Consider the following 25,953-nt stretch of genomic DNA (forward strand, 5'->3'; position numbering starts at 1 on the left):
AAAAATTTAATTGTTTACTTGTTTAAATTTTTCTTTGAAGTTGTTTGGGTTTTCATTAAAAAACTTTTTTTAAAAAGATTTTTTTCCTGGTGTTTGACAACCAAACACGGAATATTTTCAACTTAAAAATGAAAAAAAATAATTCTAAGAAAATGGAATGTGTTTTGCAAAATTTTCCTTTGCCATTTTCTATCCAATAAAAGGTTTGGTGGAAAAATTGTTAGCCTTTCTACTCATGATATAAATACATTTACCTATTTTTATATTAAAAACATTACACATGTAGACTGAAAATAAGAATTAAATCAATGTAGTGTTTGAGTATATGAAACATGAGAAAAAATTACCAATAATTGAGCACCTTGGGTAAAAAATTTGTTAGACTCCAAGGTGCCAAAAGTACTCCTGTTCACTTTGGGTCTGATTCTCCACTGCCTTGTGAAGCCGCTTACATTTGTGCAAATAATAGTAGTATTTCACATCCACTTTGTATGGGTGTGTGGTGGAGCAGATTACTCCCCTCCCCCATATACACCAGTCAAAAAGGGGTTAAAGAATGTTCTCTGGTGACAATCAGCCCCAACCTACTGCACCTGTGCAGCTTCTCAGGCCTAGGAATGGCATTCTAAAACAAACTGAGCTAGAGCTCCCAGGTTTGGGTTATGTGTTGATGAATAGTTTGAGAGCACTGCCAGCATGTGCCTTCTGAGAAAAGAAGGGCCAGTTTGTTTCTTCAGATGAAACCCAGGGATTAAGCCTTGGCCATTAGCCATGCGGAAGGTTAAGGAGCTGAGATTTCCTCAGTCTGAAAGACTGCTTATCCTTCTCTGCATGTGGGAAGGGTGCATAGAGACTGGTGAGCTGTGGAAATATCTTGCTCGATTGGACTGTTTTATAACCCCTGAAACAGGGTGGGCTTGCTAAAAGGAACAGCAAGAGGACTGCACCCCATACCTTGCAACCAGACCACAGGACTGTCACTGCTCAGGGGATGATAAATGAGGTAAATGAGGTGCCTGCCTTCATCTGAAGGGGGTTACCTGAAGACACAGCATTTGATAGGGTGTAAATGATAGCTGTTGTGTATTGAGGCCTCTATTAGAATTGCAAGCTATCAGTTTAAGAGTAGGGGAGTTGAGGTGTCCTGGTTTGGCTTGTAGGCTAGGGGCTCTGTAGGGAAGTGTGCAAACTAATCTGAGTTAGTCTGGAAAGAGAGACAGTTTAAAGCAATGGGTGAGTTCTTTTAGGGAACAGCCTGTTTTGTCTGGTTTGGGATTCTTGTGTCTTATTCTGAATACTAAGAAATAAAGTAGTGTACACTAGAACCTCCCACCAGAAGTATTTGTTTTTTATCTAATTTTGGTGTGTACGCTGTGAACGTAACAGAAGCCTTTCTGGTAAATATGCAGACATCAACACAAGTTGTTGAGCTCAGTACAGGAGTAACTACAGTATATTGAAAACTCTTCTAACTTATAGTGGTATCTTGTAATTTTAAGGAGTTTCTTGGTCCTTGTGTGCTAGAGGGCTCTGAAGGAAACTGTGATGTGGGTTCTCATAGGTAAGTCTGAAAAGTGAGAGACTGAAGTTAGTTTCTGGTTCCCAGCTCTTTAGTCAAAGGCCAAAATTATTTAAATTTATCAGTAAGATTAACTTTTTAGAAATTTCCTGAATGTGATTTATTTAAATTATGAATTATTTATTTGTTATAATTAACAAGGAGCTAGATTTTGACTGGCTGTTCATCACAATGCATCTCAGGTCACCCAAAGTGACATGTCCCCATGAACATCAGATTGTTCTGAATGCACTGGGACGAGTCACTCTGACCCAAAGCTTCATTCTTGTGTGATATGCCTCCCCACACTATGCCTCCACCCCACTTCTATACTATGCTTGGCATTTGAATAAAGCGCTAGACTCAGACTGTCTGTATGACAAAATACATATTGAGTAACCCCACATGCACAGCCCTGTGACTGTTACTTTTCTATGAATATCTGAGCATATGCCACTCCCAGAGGTGAGCCTTTATTTCAGGTCTGACAAACATATATTACCACAGTTTTTATTGTGTTGTGTTTTTGTTAGTAAACATGCAATATGCATGTACAAATCAACACAAAAACAATATTCAGCCAATCTGCTGCAAATCCAGCTGCAATGTTTTTACAAAAATTATGATGGCTACAAATGAAGATGTCTCTAGGAACATTGGTTTGTTTGAATTAAGAACAGGAAAAATGACTTGATCAGCTTAATTGTCTAACAGATATTAGAAACACTTATGAATAGTGTTACTTTTGCTTGTACAGCAAAAATAATATGAAGACATTGCTTGGTCACAGCTGGCTCCCAAATTATCACATTTATTAACTATATACAGACATACAATGCCTATCTTAATGTATACTGCTGCTCTGAGTGGTTTCTGATGGCTTCTAAAACAAAAAACAGTGAAGACCACTAGAGTGTTCGCAAACTGTTTTAAAGAAATACTACCTTATTCCTATGTTTAGCTGAGCCAGCTAATGTCTTTAGTTTTGCTGTGAGACTCATACCGAGCCTCACTGCTGTATACTTCAGTCAAATTTGGATAACTCTGTATCTGTGTCTAGAATATCTCCACCTCATTCCTTTTTAATTGGATCATAGAAATGCAAACCCTCAGTTTGATCTAGCTTGTGGAAATAATACAAAATGGTTCCCAGTTTTGTATGTTGTCCCAAAAATGTTGTAACTTTAAAGGCAACACCTTTGCTTTTAATAAACTCTCTTATTCATGCAAATTTTGATTTCTATTGAACTAATAAATATTTGAAACATTATTTCAATATTAATGCTATATTGAAGTTACATGGAAAAGAGCTACAGTGAGAGCAGGTGAAGGATTTTTCTGGAATAGGAGCATTTCATTTTTGTCTTAATAGTCAGAGAATGGTATTTAAAAAGATGCAGGTCAATACTTTGAGATGCATCCACCAAAATGCATCTTGTTTTTCTTCCAAATTACTTCTTGTCATGCACAGAAATCTCTATGGGAAGTAGTCGAGGGTCACATTTTTTAATCTTTCTGTGATCAGACTTCATATCATGAGTAAGATGCAAGGTTCACCAATAGCTAAATGACATAATTGATGTAATCCATTGCATTTGTTCACTTTGACTCTGAAGTTGTAAAAGAAGTGACAAAGTTGCTATTGTCATAAAAATATTGTAATTATCTGAATATTTTTGCAGTTAATGATGATCATTGGTGACACCTATATTCCTAAGGATTTGTATGATAAGACCTTATTCTGCACAGAAGGGAAGTTGCTTCATGAATTTCTGCATAGAATGTCTGCCTCTTTGGAGATTTGACTGGTCTGTAATGCTAACACAACCAACTACTACACCAAATATCCACATGGAGGGGGAAACTTTGGTAACGGTGTGTGTGCAAGAAGGGCCAGTAAAAGGAGTTCATAGAATAGGTTACCAAGAGAGGTTGTGGAATCACCATCACTGGAAGTTTCTAAGAACAGGTTGGATGAACATGGCTCAGAGATGGGGTGGGTATACTTGTCCATTCCTTCCCACTGTGAGGCAAGACCTAGATGACGTCTCAAGATTCTACATAGTCCCCCATTCAGTAAGTGTGGCCTGCATTCCTCGTTCCTAGATATATAACAGATTGTGCCATAGGACTGTTGTCCTCATCATTATTTATCATTCTGCCAATCTTTGAGTCATCCCAAAGTCATTACTGATAAAGTCTGTGGAAGTAAATATAATTCACTGGTGAAAATGTTGAATAGTGTTGGGCCTAATACTGTGATACCCGCAGAACTCACTAGTTGTCAGTGGGGAGTCATCACTGAATGTCGGTGAAATTCAATGACTCTCTCCCTTATTGGCAACTACTTTGAGACCTGTCAATTAACCATTTCTTAATCAATTCAAAATGTGCTTTATTGATATAGCAGAGTGCTCAATTTTAAACAGAATGTTGTGCAGTATTTAAATCAAATGCCTAACAATAGGTGGAGTATATTCTACAGAGGTTCTTATGATGCTCATCACTGCAGTAGCTGAGTGCCTTCTACTGCACTGTTTGAAATCTGTCATAGTGTTTATTCTCTCATCTTCTCTCCTGGGATAGAAGTGTGTGCAGTGGAGTATCTTGTTTTGGCAGGGTTTTTGGTTTGTTTTATTTAAACATACATGTTGGTATGTGTTGGAGAAGGCAAGGTCAAAGAAGTGAGCCTTGCACTTGAAGCAGAAGGTGGTGAGGTTTGTGATGGTGTTTAGTTTCTGGAAGAACAAAAACGTCCATCTCCCACACAGATGAGCTTTCCCTTGTTGTAGAAAGTACCAGTGTGCCTGATCAGCAGAGTTGTCAACAAAGGTCTTTGTTCTGGAGTTTAGGGAATCTTTCAGATATCCTGGGCCCAGGCCACTGATCATCTTGAAGATAAGCAGTGAGACTCTGAACTTGATTAATTCTATGGAAAGACAGTGTCAAGAAAGGGCAGGTGTGTAGTGCTCATGGTAGCCTGTATTGCTCAGGAGATGTGCTGCAGTATTCTGTACGAGTTGGAATTTCCTGAATGCTGAAGGCTTCATGCTCAGGTATGTCACATTATTATAGTCCAAACAGGAGGTGACAAAGGTGTTTATAACTGAGGCCTGGTCATTGCCCGTTAGGATGGGATAGGGTGACCAGATCACAAGAGTGAAATATCAGGACACATTGGGCAAGCAGGGGTGGGGTGGGAGGATGATGACAGACACAGGTGCACAGCCCCGACCAGAGCCAGAGGCACACTGGTCCGCCTAGCCCTGTGCTACCAGCGTGCCCCTTCCTGTTGGGGGTGCAATAAACCAACGGAGACTATCCACTACAAACGCTAACTTTATCAAAATTGTAATGTCATCAAAGAAAGAAATCAGGTTTGTCTGACGACCTATTTTTTTACAAAACCATATTGACTGGAATTAATTATATTCCTGTTCTTTGGCAGTTGAATCCCATATCAACTTTTTCATTATTTTCCCCAGGATTGATATCAGACTAACTGACCTATAATTGCCCAGGTCATACTGCTTGCCCTTTTTGGAATACTGACACAACATTAGTATTCTTCTAGCTTTCTGAAATTTCCCTGGTATTCCAATATTTATTTAAAGATTAACATTGGTTGGCCAGAGATCTCTTTAACCAACTGTTTTTGGACTCTTGGGTGTAAATGACTAGGGCCTGATGATGGGTTGGAAAGTAGTTCATTAGCCTCATGTGATTCAAATACTGTACATCATCCTGCTTCTTTCCCAATACAGAACAAATATTTATTGAACTTTTACTGCATCATTAATTTTGCCAGCTTCATCTAATGATGTACCCATAACCCTACTATTGCTTGGATGATTTTTTTAGTTCCTAATATTCTTTAAAAACTCTTACTGTCCTTAGCCCTGCCAGCTGTATAATCAGTGTTTTCTGACCAATCTTATCTGGGTTGTCAGCAGTGTGTTAGCCATTATTATTATTATTAGTGGTGGTGGTGGTTTTTATTCTTGTCTGGGAGCTCCAATCATGGACCAGGAACCCCATTATGCTAGGCACTAAAGAAACACACACACATACTACCCCTGCTCAGACATCTATCTCAACCAGCATGAAATTACTTACCGTACTTAGATTGTAAGATTTTCTAACTTTGTATACAACATAATTGACATTTACTACTGCAGGCATCAAAAACATTCCAGTTTGTCAACTTTGAGCCAGAAACCAAACCTAGATGGGCTATATAGCCTCTTATGCCTTAGCATGTTCATGAAGTTTGTTTCTTTGAAACCCTTCTTGCACTGAGAAGATTTTTCACAAATGTTTTTTCCAATGCTGTACATAAACATAAGAACATAAGAAAGGCCGTACCAGGTCAGACCAAAGGTCCATCTAGCCCAGTATCTGTCTACCGACAGTGGCCAATGCCAGGTGCCCCTGAGGGAGTGAATCTAACAGGCAATGATCAAGTGATCTCTCTCCTGCCATCCATCTCCATCCTCTGACGAACAGAGGCTAGGGACACCATTCTTACCCATTCTGGCTAATAGCCATTTATGGACTTAGCCACTATGAATTTATCCAGTCCCCTTTTAAACATTGTTATAGTCCTAAAATGCTGTGTCTTTGAATCCATGTGTTTCCTCTTTAGAATATTATTGAGTTAAATAAGGACATCTCAAAACTTATTACAAAATGCAACAGTTACAGATTAGGTGCCAGAGTTTAAAACTTTTTTGCTGCTAAGCACACATCCGCAAATGACAGTTGGCAAACCTAGCCCGGAATGATGCAAGTAAGGACAGGGTAGTGTGGAAACGTTTGTATTCTAGTGTTAGCCTGCCTATTAGGCCTAGGAATCTTTCCATAAACTTCTATAAACTTTGGATCCTGCCTTAGTTTTGTATAATGTACTGTTCAAAGTACATGCAGTAACTATTATTTAATATGTGAATAGAGCATAATGTCTTGGCTTTGTTTTATCTTTTTCACCGATCTATGGTGAACTGTTCAAGAAGTAGTCTTTAACTTTCTTCCAAAAAAACAAACAAACCAAAAAAATCCCAACCCTCATTAAAAGTTGCATAAGCCTCTCACCAGCACTTTATTAAGTTGCAGGGAAAAAGCTCTGCGAGGAGATACTAAACACTGCACATTTTACCTATCGTAGGTCCCAGTTTAGGAAGTGAAAGTACGGGCTTAAGTGCTCTCCATGAATACGGATGTTTTTTCTGAATCGGGGCCTTGGGACATATACATTAGGAACAAATTCAGGTTTCAGAACATGGCAGTATCAGCACTAGCTCTGCTGGCTGTCCACTGATCATGCACAGTGAAATATTGTACCAAGTCATACAGTGTTTTGAAAATTGTTCTAGTGTATAGTTTCTAAAGATAAAGAAAGTGTGGCTAGAAAGAAGGGAAGGGAACAATAACATGTAAGGCTATTACTTTACAGTAGAACGTCTTACATCATTTGCAAAGAATATCTAAATCATACTCCTTTTTTATGAACTCTAGCTAAAGATTTGTGCGGTTGTGTTTTTTTGTTGTTTTTTTTTTTTATGGTGGATGGTTGGGTGGTTGTTCCTGCACTTAGTTGCTTTGTTCAGATATAGGGGACAACTTTAGCAGGATTTTATACACTTAATTTTTTTCCTCTTACAAATCTGCTCCATCCATGTGTGAGCTGGTTATTTGGGTTCTATGCTGGCGGTGTGTGGAGGACACGGGGGAGTGAAATCTAGCCCACCAACCCAGGACTAGGGCTGCAATAGCAGTCACGGCACTCCCAAAATATGGAGTCTGCTGGATCTGTGTGAACACAGATCCCCAGACTGCCCAACAGCAGGGTTCTGAATGGGCTTATGAAGGGATGATGCAGGCAATGTAACCAGGCATCCTTACATGGCCACTTCAACCACTGAATACTCAACTCCGCCATTTGAGCTTTCAGTGGTACAGCGGGCCTTGTGCTGCCCTCCCACACCCTGCATACATTTTAATCTGTTTGAGATGATTCTGCATGTAGGCTTTTGAAAGAAGTCTTCCCATTCACTTAATTATTTCAAAAGCTCAGTAAGAATAAATGAGTGGGGGGGGGGAGGGGAAACAAGAACAAGGCTAATTTGTCAAAGGCTCCCTGTCCTACTCAGATTTCTTAACACACTCACTTGCTAATGTGATCTGCAGACAATCAAAATATGTACATGTGTCTACGCATGGGGTGATCTGGGTAGAGAAAGCGAGGACTGGTGGATTGCAATGGTGCAGCTGGTTACTTTATTTCAAATGTTTTGTCTATTCCATTTTATGTCCAGTGTAATTTGTAAACCAGTAGTTACAGAATTCCTAAGAAACCCATCTTCATGGAAATTAGGGTCTTTACACCTATAACGTATTGTGGAAGGGGGGGAATACATTTAAGTCCAAATGCTGGAATTCTTCTAACAGTGTGGCTCATTTCTGACTGAGGAATGTGGCTAAAATGATGAAGATGGACCTTGCCAGAAATGCATTGTTCATTTAATGGTGAAATCCTGACATCCCTTGCAGGGCTGGCTCCAGGGTTTTTGCTGCCCCAAGCAGTGCTGCCAAAAAAAAAAAAAAAAGTCACGATCTGCAGCACTTTGGCAGCAGCTCTACTGCCGCCGCTTCAGTCTTCAGCGGCAATTCGGCGGCTGGCCCTTTGCTCCAAGAGGGAGTGAGGGGCCGCCGAATTGCTGGATGTGCCGCCTCTCTCCGTTGGCCGCCCCAAGAACCTGCTTGTTGAGCTGGTGCCTGCAGCCAGTCCTGATCCCTTGCTATTCCAGTATAAACATGGCCACTCAAGTATTATGCCATCTTCTGAGTTCATTTTCTGTCTCGCTGTTGGATAGTTTCTTTGGCAGCCAGAAATTCCATGATCTGGCAGAAAATTATGGGCCCTGCTTTCAGCACCATGTCTTCCAAGGTTCCATCTATAAAACAGGATCAAACTAGAAATCTTCCCCCCTATAACTTCACTCAGCAAAAGCATATAAACATGTTTAAATAAAGCACGAGTAGTCAGTAGGATGCTTTACACATGGACATATATGCTATACTGGATTGAAGCTATATTCATTCATTGACAGCACATTACTGACGCATGTATTGTAACTATGGGCTATAGCTTGTGATGAATCAGTGTCCCAACCTGGGCTGCATGTGCTGGTGGAGAGGAGGGCTGAGGGACTGATTCTCTTGTTCTCCCCTTGGAACAAAAATGACTTCTCACAACTATAACTAGGAAAGGAGGCAGCACGCTTACATGAAAGCTGCGCTTAACAGGAAATGTTTATGCCTTGTTCCTGAAAATAATTCTGGCCACATTAATAGTGTAGGACAGAGTTCAGTTTGTACTATGTAAAGAGAGTTGTGGGGGATGAAGACCTTGGGGTCAGGGCAGAGTATTGGCAAGTATTTTTTTTAAATTCCCAGGGACATTTGTTATGATCTGGTCCAGCCCAAGGGAAATAACATGCTCTTCACAAGTAACTTTATGAGCACCAGGGGTACATCCCCTTGCTGCAGGGATGATCTAGGAGAGATGTTGTAGTAGTATCCAGCAAGCACCCACAGAGGGAGGGAAATCATCCAAACTTTCCTTTCAACTTCACAGGAGATTTTTTTTTTTTTACTAAGGGATTCCTATCAGCCCCCAAGAACTTCCTTAGCTCCTAATTCAGCAGAGCTCCTTGAAAACAAGTTCCTTACTCATCATAAGTTTAAGCTACTTAAAATGAGCCAGATCCTCAGCTGGTCAATAAGGATTAGATTTCTCAATGGTATTTCAATACTTAATGATGCAGATAAACTCCTAATGAAATTTTCAAAAGTGTCTGAACATTTCAGATGGTCACAGTGGTACCTTCTGGCTTTGGAATCTCCAGATAACTCCCATTGGTTTCAATAGTTTAGCTTGCGTAGGTAGGAGCTTTAGAAAATCCCACGAGGCACCTAATTGCATCCTTAGGCACCTAAAAACCTTTGAATATCTGATCCTCCGTCAAGAGAGCTATGTTGATTTGAGGATCCGGCCCACTGAATTTTAGAAAATGCCTTTCAGCCCAATGAAAACTAAAATGACTGCATTAAAAAAATTTGTTTTCTTTCAGTGTGGTGGTCAGAATGGAAAGGTTTACAGTCCTTAAAATGAAATGATGCCGCCAGATGCTGCTGTAAGAGGGGAGGCGAGGGGAGAAATCAGCAGCTGCAAATCCTCATACAACATCTCACTTAAAATGTCATGTGTGCTACTTGGTTTAAATTGTCACCCCTCCAGCAACCACAAACAATGCAGAAACAGCAGATGTGTTTTCTATTTAGAATTAAACAGTTTATCTCAACCACTGTCATTGTTACAGAGGGAAAATAAATAAATATCCATGTTAATGTAAACTTCAAAAGGTACTTCTGGCAAGAATGGCTATTTCTGACTCCAGAGTCCACTGAGAACTAAGATTTGACCAGATTTTTTTTCCAATAGGGATGCTGGCAGCTCAGAGCATAGTAAAACTCAGACTGGTCAAAAAGATTTTTTGGCCAGATATTGCATCCAATAACTCATGTCATTTATACTTAATGGTCCAGAAAATTTAAGTAAACATCATAAATGTCTTTTGTTATTAAATGTTCCATTAAAACATTTTGTTTAACTCTTATTGGACAGTAAAGAAGGCATGTATTTGCCTACATGATAATCTGAGTCACCTCCTGGAGAGTTAAGGATTTGACATAATTTCACCCTAGCCCAGAACTGCGCAAGAAAAACAAAACTGAAATATCTTGCTGTGAAGATACTTCTGAACTTGCCCTTCAGTTGGCATGGCTAATTTCCTATCCTGCTCACATGTTTAGAAGACTATAGCTTTGCTCTTCCTATGGCTAGGCAGTATCTCTAGCAGGAACTACCATATGAATATTAGAGGATCACTTTTTAAAAGGAGAAATACTACTGCTAAAGGGTAACCTTCTGAGAAACAATTTGGTCATATCTTAGAAAAATACAGTTACTTTCTGCAGAAAATAAAGGTAGAAACTCACTTAGCTATTTTTATCCTGTGATTATATTTAAAAAAACAAAGCAGAATATAGTCTAGGTGCCAAGGTATTTTGACTAAATCATACTTAATTCTTTCCCCGATTTAAAGAAGGCTCAATGGCTGAAATATTACTACTCTTTTCAGTCTGACACAGACTTCAGCAAATACCTTTCTAGTGTTTGATTCTGAGCCAGTATGTTAACATACCACCATTCAGCATACTTCCAGATTTTATATTTTTACAATGAGATTTTTGTTCTCATTTAAGTGAACACATCAGTCCTTCTGACACCTTTCCTGTTTAGAAATGGGCAGAGAAAGGGTATGTATATACAGCCAATGAAGAGCTGTGTTAGCCATTACTGCTGCTAATTACACAGTGGACTTGGGACACACTCAAAAGTACCTATGTAGTAATTTTATTTTATTGCATTGCATTATGGTCCCAATCCTGCAAACCTTCCATGTGCTGAATCCTACTGCAGCTGACTAGAAGTCTGTACACTGAGAACTTGCAAGATTGGTCCTTACATTGTTGTCATCATTTTAGAAGTGCTGCAAATGAGTAATCCATCTTGTAACGCATACTCCCCCATGGAATACCCTATGCCAAGTTAAAACTTTCTAGTAGTTAATCTACCAGGGCAGCACATCTATTGGATTGATAATAGGGCTGAGTTCTTGGAATCCTGAGTTCTAGTCTCGGCTCTGACACTGGCCGAGTGGCAAATCGGACCTGAAGACTGAAATTCACATCAGCAGAAGGTTAGGATAACAAGTCCCATTTTGCCTTAGGCACCAGTGCATCTAGCCTAATACTCTTATGTCTCATGTTGTCAAAACCACTTTGTCCTTAATGTCCTTCTCCTCTTCTAGGCAACATGCCTCAAGACTACATATCACTAAGGAAAAAGTGCATTAAAATTATAATTATTTACAAGGTTCAACTCATCCAGCATAAGAAACGTGGAATGTACAGAAATCTTGTTACTAAAACCATCTGATTGAAAGCAGTGAGAATTAAGCACTGAATCAAGGCCTTAATCTCTTAACACTGGTTTGAGTAGTGTATAGAGACCTTGTGCAGTGGGTAAATTTCACCCAAAGTGCTAATTTTTGGGATTCACGTTCATTATGCAATATACAGGGCTCCCATTAAATCTCCTGGGAATTGGAGTTGTGCAAACATATTTTTCCCCCCTCTGGATATATTTTTTCTGGTATGTATTAATGTTATCACACTGTTCAATCCGTAGTGCATTTATAACATGTGACTGGAATATAAAGGAAACAGAATATAGAAGTAATAACCAAATGAGTACATTTATTTTTTTAACGTTTCTGTGCCACTTAAACTTGATTTCTAGTATCCTAGAAACTTGCACAGCTGAACTTCAAACAGGCTTAGTTTTCTCCTGACTGGATGCATTTTCAGTCAGCCTTATTCAAAACAGCTCTTGTCCATCACTCTTCAGGAATATTGAGGTTAATTTTAAAACTGCTTCCAAAGCAATGGGGAATTGTACTAAAATAATGCTGTCAGATATGTAAAGGGTCATGTGAACCACATGTCAAAGAAGAGTAAGGACACTGTTTTTTACAACACTGCTTGAGGAAAATGGTCATGATCCTTTGCCACCGAAGTCGATGGGAGTTTTGCTATTTATTTTAATGGCGGCAGAATCAGGTCTTAAGAGCACATTTTGTTTATAAAATAGAAAACATTATATATAACTTATAAAACTGAGAGCACTAAAGCTGAATTTGTGAGTTACCGGAGGGAGGGGGGAGGAGTTATTTTCTCAAATTTGAGATACAAAATTATTTGACAAATCATTTAGAGGAATTATTCTTGCTCTGTAGATTGTTCATGAACAGTTTTTTTTTTTTTTTTTGCAAATATTCAATTTGAGCTGTGTGGGTCACATAGGTCATGTGATAGTGTTGCTATGCCCTGCTTGGGTGAGTATACTTCTTCGAATCCACTTTTGAGTAATAATGGTCTTACTTTTGATGATTATCTAACATTACATTGTGCTGTACTATTCACTGTAAATCTGTCTCCCTGAACATTCAGGCTAACAAACTTGTTTACTAGAATAATTGTGAAAATCTAAAAGAAAAGGGGCCAGACATCGCTGAAGTGAATTCAGTTTTATTTGAGTGACAACTCAAGGAAAATATTTGGTTAATTCTTGAGAGCACTGTGTATATTTGGGCTAATTTCCCTAGGAAGCTGTATCAATGCACCTCACTTCTGATATGAATGGCTCTTCTCGCCTTTGAGGAAACTTAGCCAAAGTGCAGGAATTTGCACAATGATAGTAAAGTTATTTCTCACTGACTCCTGTAGGAAGATCCAGGTTCATCTACTGCTTTTAGATCTCCACCTCCTATATGCCCACAATGAACTTGGCTGCCTCAGCATCTTACTTCCTCCCCAATGTGTAGCCCAGCTTCTCTTACACTCTCCTCCAACTTTCAGCTCACAGCTGCTCTCTCCTGACCAATGCTAAATGCTCTTCCTGGAGATGCATTAATCCCACATATTTATGGTTCTACAGGTACACCAGCTGGTCACTGTCTCCAAACCCCTCTCAGGAGGGGCAATTCCTCCTACTTTAAAATGGCCATCCAACAGTCTTCTCATAGATGGACCCCACGCATCAAAGAGCACCCAGAGAGGAGTCAAGTCAGAAAGGATGTGATGAAAGCCGATGTCCTCACTTCAGAGCATGCCTGGTATCCACTCGTTTGGCCCACGGAGGCAGAGGGGATAATTTGGCCCTAATGTCTCTTTAATTTTTCTTTTCTATTTTAAGAGCTCCACTCTCTGTCCCTCTCAGCTACAGCAGCATTGCTGGTGGGGAAACAAGTAGCGCACCCCACTCTCTGTTTCCCCTCCTCAGTAGGATTATTCAATGATTCTGAATAGGAAGAAAATGCTTTTATGAAGTGGGAAGGGAGAAAAGAGAAGGAGGGAGAGGAAGATAAGATAGGGAAAACATAGAGCAAGGGAGCCTTTAAAATATAACTTACTGTGGGAGATGAGAATCATGAATGGGGGAAGGAAAGGCACATTCCACTTATGACTTGAGCATATTTCCAGCATAGGGGCACCAGTTTAATAATACTGGGTAGGGCACCATAAATCCTAAGGACGGCCCTGCCTGTACTTGCTACATCTGGCCTAGTATGTAGGTCTTCCACTCCAAAATTGAGTTTAATAGAGTGGGTCCAGCTAATGTCTGACTCCCAGGATGGAGTTAAAATGGGATTGGAACTAGAGTACAGTATGCCTGTGCATAGGTACAGTGAATCTTGAGTTTGTGTAGGTATTTGATTTGAGTTTTTCTTGAGGGTGATGTTGGAGTCTCCAAGACTTTTTCTGATAGATGACTTCATTGTCCAAATAGATGATGATTCCTTCAGACAGAATCAGGATGTCATGGCAGCTGTAACAACTATAGGAGAGACTCTGGTGTGCATCTGGGCATACTCTGTGTTTTGGCTTTTGGCTTGTTTTGTAGGGGAGGGCACTGGGGGTCGCAAGTAACACTCTTGTCAAGGAATGACCAGCCCAAACCCAAGGAGATGCAATACTAGTTTCCACCTCACTGTAAGCAATCCATTTGTCATGGTATGGTCAGTGCAATGAATGCCCTTAAAAAGTTCTTCTAAATTGTAAAGATTCTACTGGATCCAGGCATATTCCCTATCTTTCCAATAAGAGAATCCTGTTGGAACCAGTAGAGGCTTTCAGAGTGGTGGAACTTTTCAGGGACACTCACTGCACTGACCATACCATGACGGGGATTACTTGTCGGTGTAGTATTTTAAGAGTCTACCTTTTGGAGTTTAATGGAACCTGCTCAGTTTCAGGAGTCTCTGAAGGAAACTTCTGTTCCACCAATAGACTACTCCACTGAAGGCTTGGAAAACTGTAATTATCTTCTGACTATTGTTAACTCTGAGGATATTTGAATACTTATCTACCCTCCCCTGCTGTGGAATTAGGTATGGAAATTAACAAATTCAAGATTTTTTTTTAATGTTATCATTCCTTCGTATACATCACTTAATTTTTAATGCTAAGTAGCATCACTAATCTAAAACTCATCAAGTTGATGATGAATTATAGTCCAAATACCTTTTGAATATCTATATTAAAAACAGCATACTATTTATGAATATGAAACACCTATCCTTTCCATCTGCTAAACCAGCCAATAAATCTGCTATATACAGCTTCCTACATCAGCTAGGGAACAAAGAAGAGGTCAGAGGAAGAAAGAGTAGAGAAAGAAGTCTGCTTTTGTTGCTATTGCTCAGTCTCACAGGCAGCAGTCATCTCACAGGAAGTGACTCCACTCCATGCTTTGACAAAGTAGAGTGGTGACTTTAGTTCCCTTCCCTCACTCTTACAGTATTGTGAGGGTTGTCAAACAGGAATCTAAAAACAAATATGCAACTCAGCAGTGCATTAGATATTAGGTAAAAGATAAATTATGCATTATGACCACACAGGCAGCATTCAGGCACTGTGCTGAATCAGTATGGAGTCTGAGTTGGCTGACAAAGTACAGATGGCTATCAGTTAACTGTTATGCTCTTATTGCAATTAAACTCTGAAAACATGACTACTGCAATCTGAACATTAGTTTCTTCAGTGCAACCTCCTCTCCAATGCAGATACCTTCTGCTAACTAAACCAGGAATTTCAATCTAAAGTTATTATAATAAGTCCGTTAGACACAACAACCAGCCATGTATTGACATTCCATTACAATACAACCCAACCCTTAGCTTTGCCCTGCATTTATAAGGGTGATGATTCTTCCTTAATAAAATAGGTCCAAAGTCTGTGTTATAGTTTTAAAAGGAAAGCAAAAATATGCAGAGGGAGAATATTGGAAGGCCAGATGGACTGTATCTGGAAATGTTTATCACTTTTAATATTTTGAAACCAGATGTTGGTGCACAGACATTGCTGGTTGCAGCCATAGGAAGCTGCATTGGAGAGACATTCTAACCTTTGGTAAGAAATTACAATGTTTTGATCCGGTTAAGATCAACTATTAGTATATAACTGGCCAACCACTGCTGTAAGCCGTTAAAAAAATAGGAAACAGATGCTTGATAGAAAGAGAGCTATCAGCCAAAGCATTCCTGATCTTTTTATAAAATGTAAACTTAAATATTTTATGTGTCCTTTAATGAACTGCTATGGAACAACTTTAGTAGTCAAAACATTGCACAAGATTAGACACATGCAATTTGTCTTTTTTTTTTTTTTTTTTAATATAGTTAATCTTTCAATTGTGCTCCTGGGAAAATGGGCACAAAGATGACTCGTGCCAGGTTATTAAAATTAGATCTCTTGTGTAACAACACAAAACATACTTAAGAATGATGGCATTTTCACTCAAAAAGTAGGGGCCTTTACCATTCAAAGGGGATGTGTATGGGGGGAAAACATCCCCGATGACTATAAATGGTGCATTCACATTATGATGCTAACATGTACAGATGAAGATGTTGCAAGTGTGTGCCAAAAGATCATACCTGCTGGAAGGACAAATGCAACAATGTTCAGAGATAGTGGACAGAGAGCAGATTCTGCTATTGCTGCCATTCTGTTGCTGTGTTAAAAGAAGTAGAGGCAGCTCTACAACTTTGCTTTTTTTGATCAGAAGAAGTGAATTGCTTTGTCCTGTCCTTGTAAACTGAAAGACAGATCTTCAAGAAATGCGATAAATGCCAGGTCCCAAGTTAGCAAAGCATCTGCTACCACCATCAAAAGTGTGGTGGTGCATCACTTAAGTGGAGGGATGGATCTGAACCAAAATCCCAGAGCTGAATTATAGATGTGGATCCATGTTTTTCCAGAGTTCTGAGTGTTCAGATTTGATAGGGTTAAGATGAGAACTTCGATTGGAACCTTGATCTGGGTTTTGGGTTCGGGAAAAGCTGGCCTTTTGGATCTGCAAAACCCACAGCTTTGGGTCCCCCTACTTTAAGGGACAGAAATGTAATGGAGAATCTCTTGGCTTTCTTTTTTCTTTTAGTAGGTTTCTTTTCATTTTCCATATGGAGATGACCTTGAAAACAGTGGCATTGGAAGAGTTTTTATAGTGAGAGTGCTGAGAGCCATTGAACAAAACCGTGAACCCTGTATATGATAGAAACAACTTCCAGCCAGGGGATGCTGCTGCACCCCTAGTTCCATTACCCATGCATGAAAACCTAACTAATGCAAACCAGTAACTAATGTTGGAAGTTTAACTGACTTTTCATATAGATCACAGATTATTCTCAATCCTCTCACATCTATCTAGGCTGAGCATTGGCACCCAGTAGGAAAAACAGCAACTTTTTCAAAATTTTTTTAGCAGTTCACAGCTGTAGGGGCCCTAGGTTTGTGAGGAATGATGGTCTTGTGGGTAAGGCTTTAGAATGGGATTTGAGAATTGGGTTTCTGTTCCTAGTTCTGTCACAGACTTCTTGCATAATCACAGGCAACTCACTCTCTCCATACTTTCATTACCCACAGGGATAATACTTGCTGTATCCTGTTTTGTCTGTAAGCTCTTCAGGGTAGGGATTGTTATGTGTTTATATTGTCTGTAGTACAATGGGCCCTGATGTTGGCTGAATCCTTTAGGTGCAAATACAAATTAATATTTTTTTTTTATAGTCCAGACAACAACAAAAGTGGCAAAGCCAAAACCACTTCTTTGCTCTCTGAGATCTGGGGTGCACTGTTGTGCCATTTCAAGCAGATTGTAAAACAGTACCTTATCCTCAGTTAATGACAAGAACAATATAAGCCAGGGGTTGTGGAGGCCAACAATGGAAAGACCACTACGCGGTGGATTACACGTGCTAATGAAGCAAAGTCAAAATGCATCCTGTCTTAGGACATTCGGTAGCAAAGTAGCTTTGGAGAAGTGCTAGAAACTGTCCCACCTAATCTCTTGAGGTTCTTACAATGCACTGTGGTATCTGAGCACTTTTGTTCTGTGTAGAACAATCCTGGCCAGACAAAGGGATAGACTGGATAAGCTAATCTGTTCAGCTCTTCTGCCTATCTAATTTCTCTGAAATGCTTTTTGGGAAGGGTAAATCCCAGGGGAAAAAACCTTCCACAGTTACCTATGGTTCTGTGTCACATGCAGACCAAAGGGACTCAGAGCCTTTTTTCCCTTTGTGAATCACATACTGATCCACACTTTAAAAAATGCAGTTTCTCAAACATACCAGCAGTAGTTTGTTAAAACGTTGGACTCAACTACTGCACAACCAAAACACTCCAAGTTATCTCTCCATTCAGCATGACCTCCAGTGTTTATCATATGACTTGAGCAGAACTGTGTTTTACCAGATTAGATATGATTTGCACAAGGGGACAAGAGGAGGGGAGATCTCTTGTGTGTATTTTAGCAACGAAATTGTTTAGTTTAGTCTTTTGTTCACAAACAAGCTTTTTTTCTTTTTTTCCCCATTGTTTTTGGCCTCCATCCCACACTTCTGCTCATGCTAACCAGAGCTAGAGTACATCTGGCATTGTCCCTGCTCTTCTTCACACAGCTGGAACAAGTTAGCTTTGCATTGTTTCCTATGACTTCCCCTGCATATCAATTGCCATTACTTCGCCTCTGCTGCAGTGCTTTTCAATCTATGCTCTCCTTCTGTTCTCTACCAACTGCCAGGATTTTTCTCCTTTTCTTTATTTCCACTGTTAAGCATGTATAAGGCCAAATTTTCAAAAGCAGATGCTGAAGAAAATATACTATAGCACTTGCTCCAATACACTACAGATGATGGTAGTGCTACTGTGTTTGGGGCTATTATGGTAAATTATTGTCATTTTTATAAGAGGGTTAATGCTGTGACATACAGTTCTGTAAGTGTTTGTTCTACAAATCTGATCACCTAGACCCCTGGGTCCAGCGGAGCCATGCTCAGTATTACCTTTTGTGCTCCCGCAATACTGGGAGTAGCTAGGAGAATTTGTTCAGTCCCTGATGTAAGATACAGCATCCTCAGTGCTGCCCTGACATATTTTGGGGATTGCAGGAAAGCAAGGTGCTCTGGCCACAACCCCTACACCACATGCATACAGCTAGTCTTGCTCTACGCCAGCCAGAGAGTACCCTAAACAAGGTGAAGCCTCGGCTGCCCTGCTGGGACAATCATGGCATTAGTCCTCTAGTTCAGGTGGTAGCACTTCCTAAGAACATAAGAATGGCATACTGGATCAGACCAATGGTCCAGCTTGCCAGTATCCCATCTTCCAACAGTGGCCAGTGCCAGGTGCTTCAGAGGGAATGAACAGAACAGGTAATCATCAAGTGATTCATCCCATCACCCATTCTCAGCTTCTGGCAAACAGAAGCTAGGCACACTTTTTCTACAGTGCTGATGGGCTTGTGTTCTAACCCTGCCCATTATAAATGTAATATTCCTCTGAATAAGTAAGTAAATGGGAAAAGTAGCTTTGTTTGAGGCTAGGACCTAGGTTTGGTAACTCTGAAGATGTGCGTGATTTGTTAAGTATAGATTTACCCAAGACATTCATTTCTGGATGATTAGTGTTTATTTGTGAAGTGCCAACAATATGTTCAATAATGTAGAAGGCCCAGAATGAAGAAAGTCCCAACCCTAAAGAACTTGGACCTGAAGTTTCCCCAAAAGTCCGAGGGCTTAGATCAGGTGTTCCAATTCAGGATCATCTCTATTATGAAGTGGTGCTGAAAAAATCCAGATGTTAACAAATAATCACTGCGTTTTCTTGTAAAAAACATATTGGAAATGACTAATTTTTCTAATGAATATTTTGGAAATGACATCCATGCGGAGAAAGTATAAACTGCAATAAATTCTATAAAGGTTAAAGTTTGTAAAGGCTGAATAGAGTGGAAAATTTTGGCCAAGTTTATTTAAAAACTTTAAGACAAGCCAGAGAGTTAGCACTGATGTGGTGTAATCTTAGGTATCCATTAATGGTTTCAGGCTACATTATCAATGTTAAGTGCTGTACAGACACAGGTTGAGGCATCAGGAGAGAAAGCTATTTAAAGCAAATAAATTTTAAAGCAGTAAGAATTACAGAGACTAATAGAGGATTCTGAGTCTTTGCACTTTGAGGTCAGGCTTCCCGTTTAAAAATATACATTCTGCAGGATAGAAAAGGTAATCTGCTGGCTGCTGCCCTCCCCCCAAAAAACCATCACCCCAGAGGTAAAAGTGGAACATCACCCTCCCTGTAGGACCTGCTTTCCCATGTAAGGAGTAGTACAGAGCTTGCAGGGGTTCAAAGTCTTTCAAACCTTCCAGAGGGTTTGGCTGGGAATTATGTTTGATAGGAGTTTGGGGCGAAGCTTCAGCTTTGTTTGTTATCCATCACTAATATTTATTGCCTTACCAGCTTACAAGACCGGGTCCTCAACTATGGACAGTCTAGGCAGCACACAATGAATCTCAGGGGGGTGTGTGTGTGTGAGAGAGAGAAAAAAGATGACCTTTTCTCTCCCCCAACCCCAAAATCTCTGTGTTATGCTGGTTACTAGCTGCCATATCTCCCCTTGGAGTCATTGACAATCAGCAGGGTATACAGAAGCCCTGGCCAGGCCTCATTTACCCTGACCATGATCCCTGTGCTGGCATTGGGAAGATTTGATAGAGGAGCCATTACATTGGCTCCACATCATAAGATGGTTCCCTTACGCTGCAGTGGTCTTCCAGTGGCCACCTAGAATCTGCCTGCAGTGTAGCCAAAAGCACCCCACTGCACTTGGGGATTAGGGCTCCATGGCCGCAATCCCCATCTACTTATCTTGCTCCTGAGGTATAGGTATCAACATAAGCAAACAAAACACTGACATTTCTAGACCTATATTAAAACAGCTTTATATCGTGCTCTGGCTGGAACGTAACTTGAAGTCTTTACAGAGCAAATGACGAAACTTTCACTAGGAATCTCCTGCATCTCTGTTTTCAAGTCAACCCTCAAATTACTCCAGTGTCCAGTGGTAGAAATGGTGCCACACAGAGGAGAGGACTTGGCAGGAAGTGAAAGCTTAGGCAAGAACATACAGGAGCCTTGTAGTTTCATTGCTACCTATCACACAGCAAGAATGCGAGACTGAAGTCAATGGTAGAGGAATTCCTATAGGCTTGAGAATAAACCCCGGAATAAAATCCAGACTGTCCTGTTCCTCCTTAGTTCAGAGGTTGATTCACAATAGGTGTAAAGTGTTGTTTGAACTTTAGATTTTAAAGGGGAAGAAGGGTTCATTTATTTACATTCCAAAAACTAGGAGATTTGGGTGGATCAGGGACTTGGTGTAGGGTACAGAGCTTTTCTTCAGCTCATGTCAGCGACTAAACATTGTAACATCTGATGTGTGGTTGGACTACATAAGGCCTGATCACCAATTCTTTGGGAATTGTGGGTGCTCAGCATCTCCAAGGTGCTTAGTTGATGATATTGTTCCAGATGTGTCTACATCACTGGAGGCAAAAAAAAGCATAAGCATTCACATCCTTACTGATATTTTCCATGCAGAAGGCAAGAGTGACTAACACTTAGCACTGTTGGCACTTTATAACTTCACAAGACTTTGTCTAAATACTAATTATACTTCACAACATCCCCATCAGGTATGTAAGTATTCATATGCCCATTTTACAAGTGGAGGGAAACTGAGATATAGCCCGGTTAAGCACCTAGGGCCACATAAATCAGTGGCAGAGAGCTGGACCCCAGAAGTACCTGGCTCTCAGTCCTATGTCCACTCCATAGTACTGAACTACTAGCTTTACTCTTCCCTGAGGCCCGGAGGTGTTAAAAGTTATCCTGGCAAGTCCATTTGAGGCAGCATGAACTGCCCTTGCCCACACTGTACCTGTTCTGTAGATAAACAAAAGACTTTAGAGCTCAGTCTCTAGCACATAATTCTGAGGCCATTACAAAAAGAAGGCAAATCCTAAGCGCAATGGTTAAGATGCGGAAATCTATAAGAGTAACCAATATTGACTTTAACCTGACTTAATCAAGGGTCAGGTCCTAAATACCCCAGCCTCACAAACAAACTCCACTCCCTGACATTATTACTATTCCACTGATAGATAAAGCATTATGGCAACAGTGTGGGCCAATATAACAGTTCCAGGGGTTTTGGATCAGTCCATAGTTAGTTAAAGGATTGTTTTACGCTGTGTGTTTGGCTATCAGAAGCCCTTCATTTAAGATTTAAGTCTGTACTTTTTAATACCTATTGTGGGGGAAAGCGCACACCTGTTCAGTGTAATTTTATTCTGTTTGTGTGAACTCTTCTTTATTCGGCATTGCTATTCTCAGAGCGCCCCTAACAGGTCACCTCTGGTTTTTTTTTAAAAAATAATTAACATAACGAATCTCTGTGGGGGAAAACTGTCATTCCATTGCCAAGTAAATTGCAATCTTTCCTAGTGCTAATAATGGTGACACATCAGGCTTTTGTGAACTAGACCTACTTCATTGTTCCATGTGAGTAACAAAATGAGTGTGTTTGGAATGTGTAAAATTATACATGTATACAATAAACCATTCAACTGTCTCACCAATGCAAATGTTGGGACAGATTCTCAGCCTTTACTCGGACAAAACTCCCACTGACAGTTCAATTTTGTAGGACAGATGAAATGGGCAAGTAAAAGAAATGAGGGTTTGGGTGTTTTTTTTGTTTAAGAAACTGGTTTATGCTGAAGCTAAAGAGTGGAGGGGCCCCTAGTGCTTTTATGGGGTATTACTAGTATTGATAATATGGTTTAAACTAACACATTCTACCCAGCTTCCCCCAAACTTACAACAGTTCATCTTAATCAATTAGCCTCTTAGAGTTGGTTGGGCAACTCCCACCTTTTCATGTTCTCTGTATGTATATATCTCCTTACTATATGTTCCATTCTATGCATCCGATGAAGTGGGCTGTAGCCCACGAAAGCTTATGCTCAAATTTGTTAGTCTCTAAGGTGCCACAAGTACTCCTGTTCTTTTTGGGGATACAGACTAACATGGCTGCTACTCTGAATCTTGAATATGTTTTACTATAGATTGAGAGACAATGAGCTTGCAGATAAAATGTTCTGGGATGTCTGATCACATCAACACACAAAAATAGATATGGGGTAGTACTCTACTACTGGGTGACACTGTTCAATCTGTGTATTCACATGCCTTGACATTTGTCTCAAAACTGCACTGTACTTTTTCATATAGTTTGGGGTGTTTGTGAATTTTGTTTTCCTCTATGTATTACTATGATGTTGGAAAGGAAAGAAAGTTCTTTGGAATCCATTTAACTGGCCTCTTTAAATGCCTACTTATTTTGGACAAGTGATTGGGGAACAAATCAAATTTATTGCATGGACTCCGGTCTATTGCTAACTCACACTTCAGTTTAGATAGCATGTGTACTGTGAATTGGCCAACAACACCTGTTAACAAATATGGATTGCTGTTTGCCAGCATAAACCTCCTGTTGTGTGGCCTTTTATTCACTCCAAAATGCTCTAATACATTTTTTTTCTTAATCTTTGAGAGATTTGTACTAAGCTAATTTTTTAAATCAGCCCCGAAAGGGAGTATCTCCCAGCACAATGAGGTTTTTGAGAGCTGCTGATGCATCATTTGTGGCTTAATTCCCATGTCTCTATTTCCAGATGGGTGCACCCAAGATAAGAGGATGCTACAGTGCTACAAAAAGGGGTGTGTAAGAATATGGAGCCACAAACATTTTATAACTATTTCTAATGCATCATCACCATGGGATGTTGGCCCTAATGCAAGGTTCCTTCAATATTCACAACTTTCTTGCCATGCCTGCAAATGATACGAAGCGCAAAATGGAAATGTGGCCAGGAGATGGCAGTATTTTACTACATATGTCTTTCACTTGCACATTTTTTTTTTCTTTTTGGAAATGAATTTGCAGGGCATATGAAAGTTTAGCAAGAGTAAACATTTAATTTCCATAAAATTAAAAACTACAACCATAGCTAATGTTCTCTAGTCTTCTTTTTTGCTATTAAAAAAGCATGTTTGTACGATACACTTGATAAATTATTAGTGTGATGCTAGGAGAAAACATTTGTGATTCTAATGTGTAAGTAATAGAATCTTCAGCCTTGGTTACCCCAATGGATAGCTTCTCCCCCCTATTCAGGGCTAGACTGATCATCAGTCTTTTTGCTTGGCCACAGAGGGGAATAAATTTCCCCTTAGTCAAATTATGACTCCAGCTGTGGTGGCTACTCTCCCTATACTCTTTGCTGCAAGCAGTTGGGTGGGAGAGGGCTTGGCAGTGAGTAAAGGCATGGAACCAGGGTTTCTCTCACTGACCAAGTAGCTGTCCAGGTGCATAGGGGGACTAAATGGTTCCAGAAGAGGGCGGTGAAATAGCTTACTTCTCAACACCACAGATGAGACACTCGGTATCTCATGGCATCAGGCTTTTAAAGTGGGGTTTTGAAAGTTGTTCAACATTGGCTCAACTTATTGACCTCCAATGTTGCAGAATTGGACCAATGCTGAATGCTTTTGAAAATCCCACCTTTAGTCGTTTGACATTTTAGTCCTCCAGGCTGGTAAGTCATCTAAAGATTGTGACTTCTGTTCATGGGACAGCCAGAGTGGGACGCTGACTCCAGCTCAAACCAGTGGGTCATGTGAACAGGCAAGACCTCTAGTTTTCTTGCAGCAGAGCAGAGAGAGTATTGCAGGTACCATGACATACAACTAGGTATTGAGCTGCAAAGTTCAAATCTGGTTCCACATTTTCATATAGTATGGGCATGTTTAGACCCAGGGCTTTAGCAGGGACACATCCCTTTATATGACTTTGTCATAGAGGGGTACTTCTATGGGGTACTTATGAAGTATTGCAAATATGGCGAGGTTTTGGCTTACAGGTATTCTCACTTTGAGGGATGAATCCATAAATTCAATAATGATGGATTCTTCAGTCCCCCACACCGAAGGAGACAGGGTCAATGTTTTTTGAGATAACAGGCTACAGTGATTCTGATCACACTACACTGCCCCAGATAGCCCTAGTTTTCAGGTCTCGTGAAGATAGCTGTGGCCTCTGTAAACTCTACTCTCAATCTACTATCTCAGGGCTGTCTGTTCCACTGCGACCCAGCATCTCTGAAGCTGACTACCTGGTAAATGAGCTGTCAGATTTAAAAAAAATAGGATTTTCCAGTGAGATGTTCTCTATCCCACTGCAGTCCAGAAAGCTTTCCACCATTTCTCGGTATACAGTACTATGAAGAAGATATATTCCTGGTGCACATCAAAAGGATACAGAGCAGGATCACCACTGGTCAAATTGCTCCTAGAATTTCTGCAAGCTGGTCTGTCTCTGGGGCTAAAATACAAGTCAGTCAAAACTCAAATGTCATTTATATCCTCAGTTCTGGCAGCCAAGGGTCAACCTCCCTGACCAATTGCCCACATGTTAAAATTTCTCCAAGGTACCCACCCAATCAGGCTTCTTCCTGTTCATGGGATAGCTCCATGGGATTGTTTCCTAATATTAAATACGTTCCTGACTCCACTTTTCGAACTCCTGTCTGAAGTGTCACTAATATTTCCTAACAATTAAGGTCACTTTTCTAGTGGTCATAAAACCAACTCAAAGGATATGAGAGTTGGGCACCCTCTCTATCCTCCCTCAATATTTGTGGGTTTTTCCCCCCACAATGACAGGGTGGTGCTTTGGACAGACCCTTCATGCATCCCCAAGTTTCTGTGTAGGGGGATGAATCCATAAATTCATCCCACCTGTACTTTTTCATCTCCTCTTACTGGGAGTTGTGTTTTCAATTGTAGTTAGTCCCCCGCCTTTTTTTAGGGAGACCTGGTAGATAACTGTGTTCTTGCATTTAACTGCTGAATGGGTTATCCCAGTTTGTCTTTGTCAGTGTGACAATCAAAGTCCAGACACCCCGAAGGGAGAACAGAAGGTTTAAGCCCACCTGCTCTCCCTCCAAAAAAAAAAAAAACCCAGTTAAACCAACTGATGGCATATTATATTATTTTATTGTAAGGTTATATAAAGATCTTTTATGAAAGCTTGTAATGCACTGCACTTAATAGTCATTATGATACATGCGCACACACACAGGCTGTGGAGATGGAAGTGTGTATATACAGAAAATTGTCATTGTAACTGTGATGCAAATTCAGCATCACCTCTCAACTGGGCCGTGAAACAATGAGGCAGGGAAGGGCTACCTCTCCAACCAGACAAGACTGGCTTCAAGCACCCAGCCATTGTCTAGGCT

General features: G+C 40.2%; 1 long non-coding RNA gene across 1 annotated transcript in view; it reads left to right on the forward strand.

The window, feature by feature from the left end:
- Positions 1-603: 603 nt before the first annotated feature.
- The window catches only part of LOC120401300, a 61,006-nt gene continuing 35,656 nt past the window's right edge, over positions 604-25,953 (forward strand). The window contains exon 1 of the long non-coding RNA XR_005596373.1: positions 604-1,003. This is a non-coding gene — a long non-coding RNA (uncharacterized LOC120401300). The remainder of the gene's footprint in view (positions 1,004-25,953) is intronic.

Source organism: Mauremys reevesii, linkage group 3 (genome assembly GCF_016161935.1).
Source record: "Mauremys reevesii isolate NIE-2019 linkage group 3, ASM1616193v1, whole genome shotgun sequence".
Classification (NCBI taxonomy): domain Eukaryota; kingdom Metazoa; phylum Chordata; order Testudines; family Geoemydidae; genus Mauremys; species Mauremys reevesii.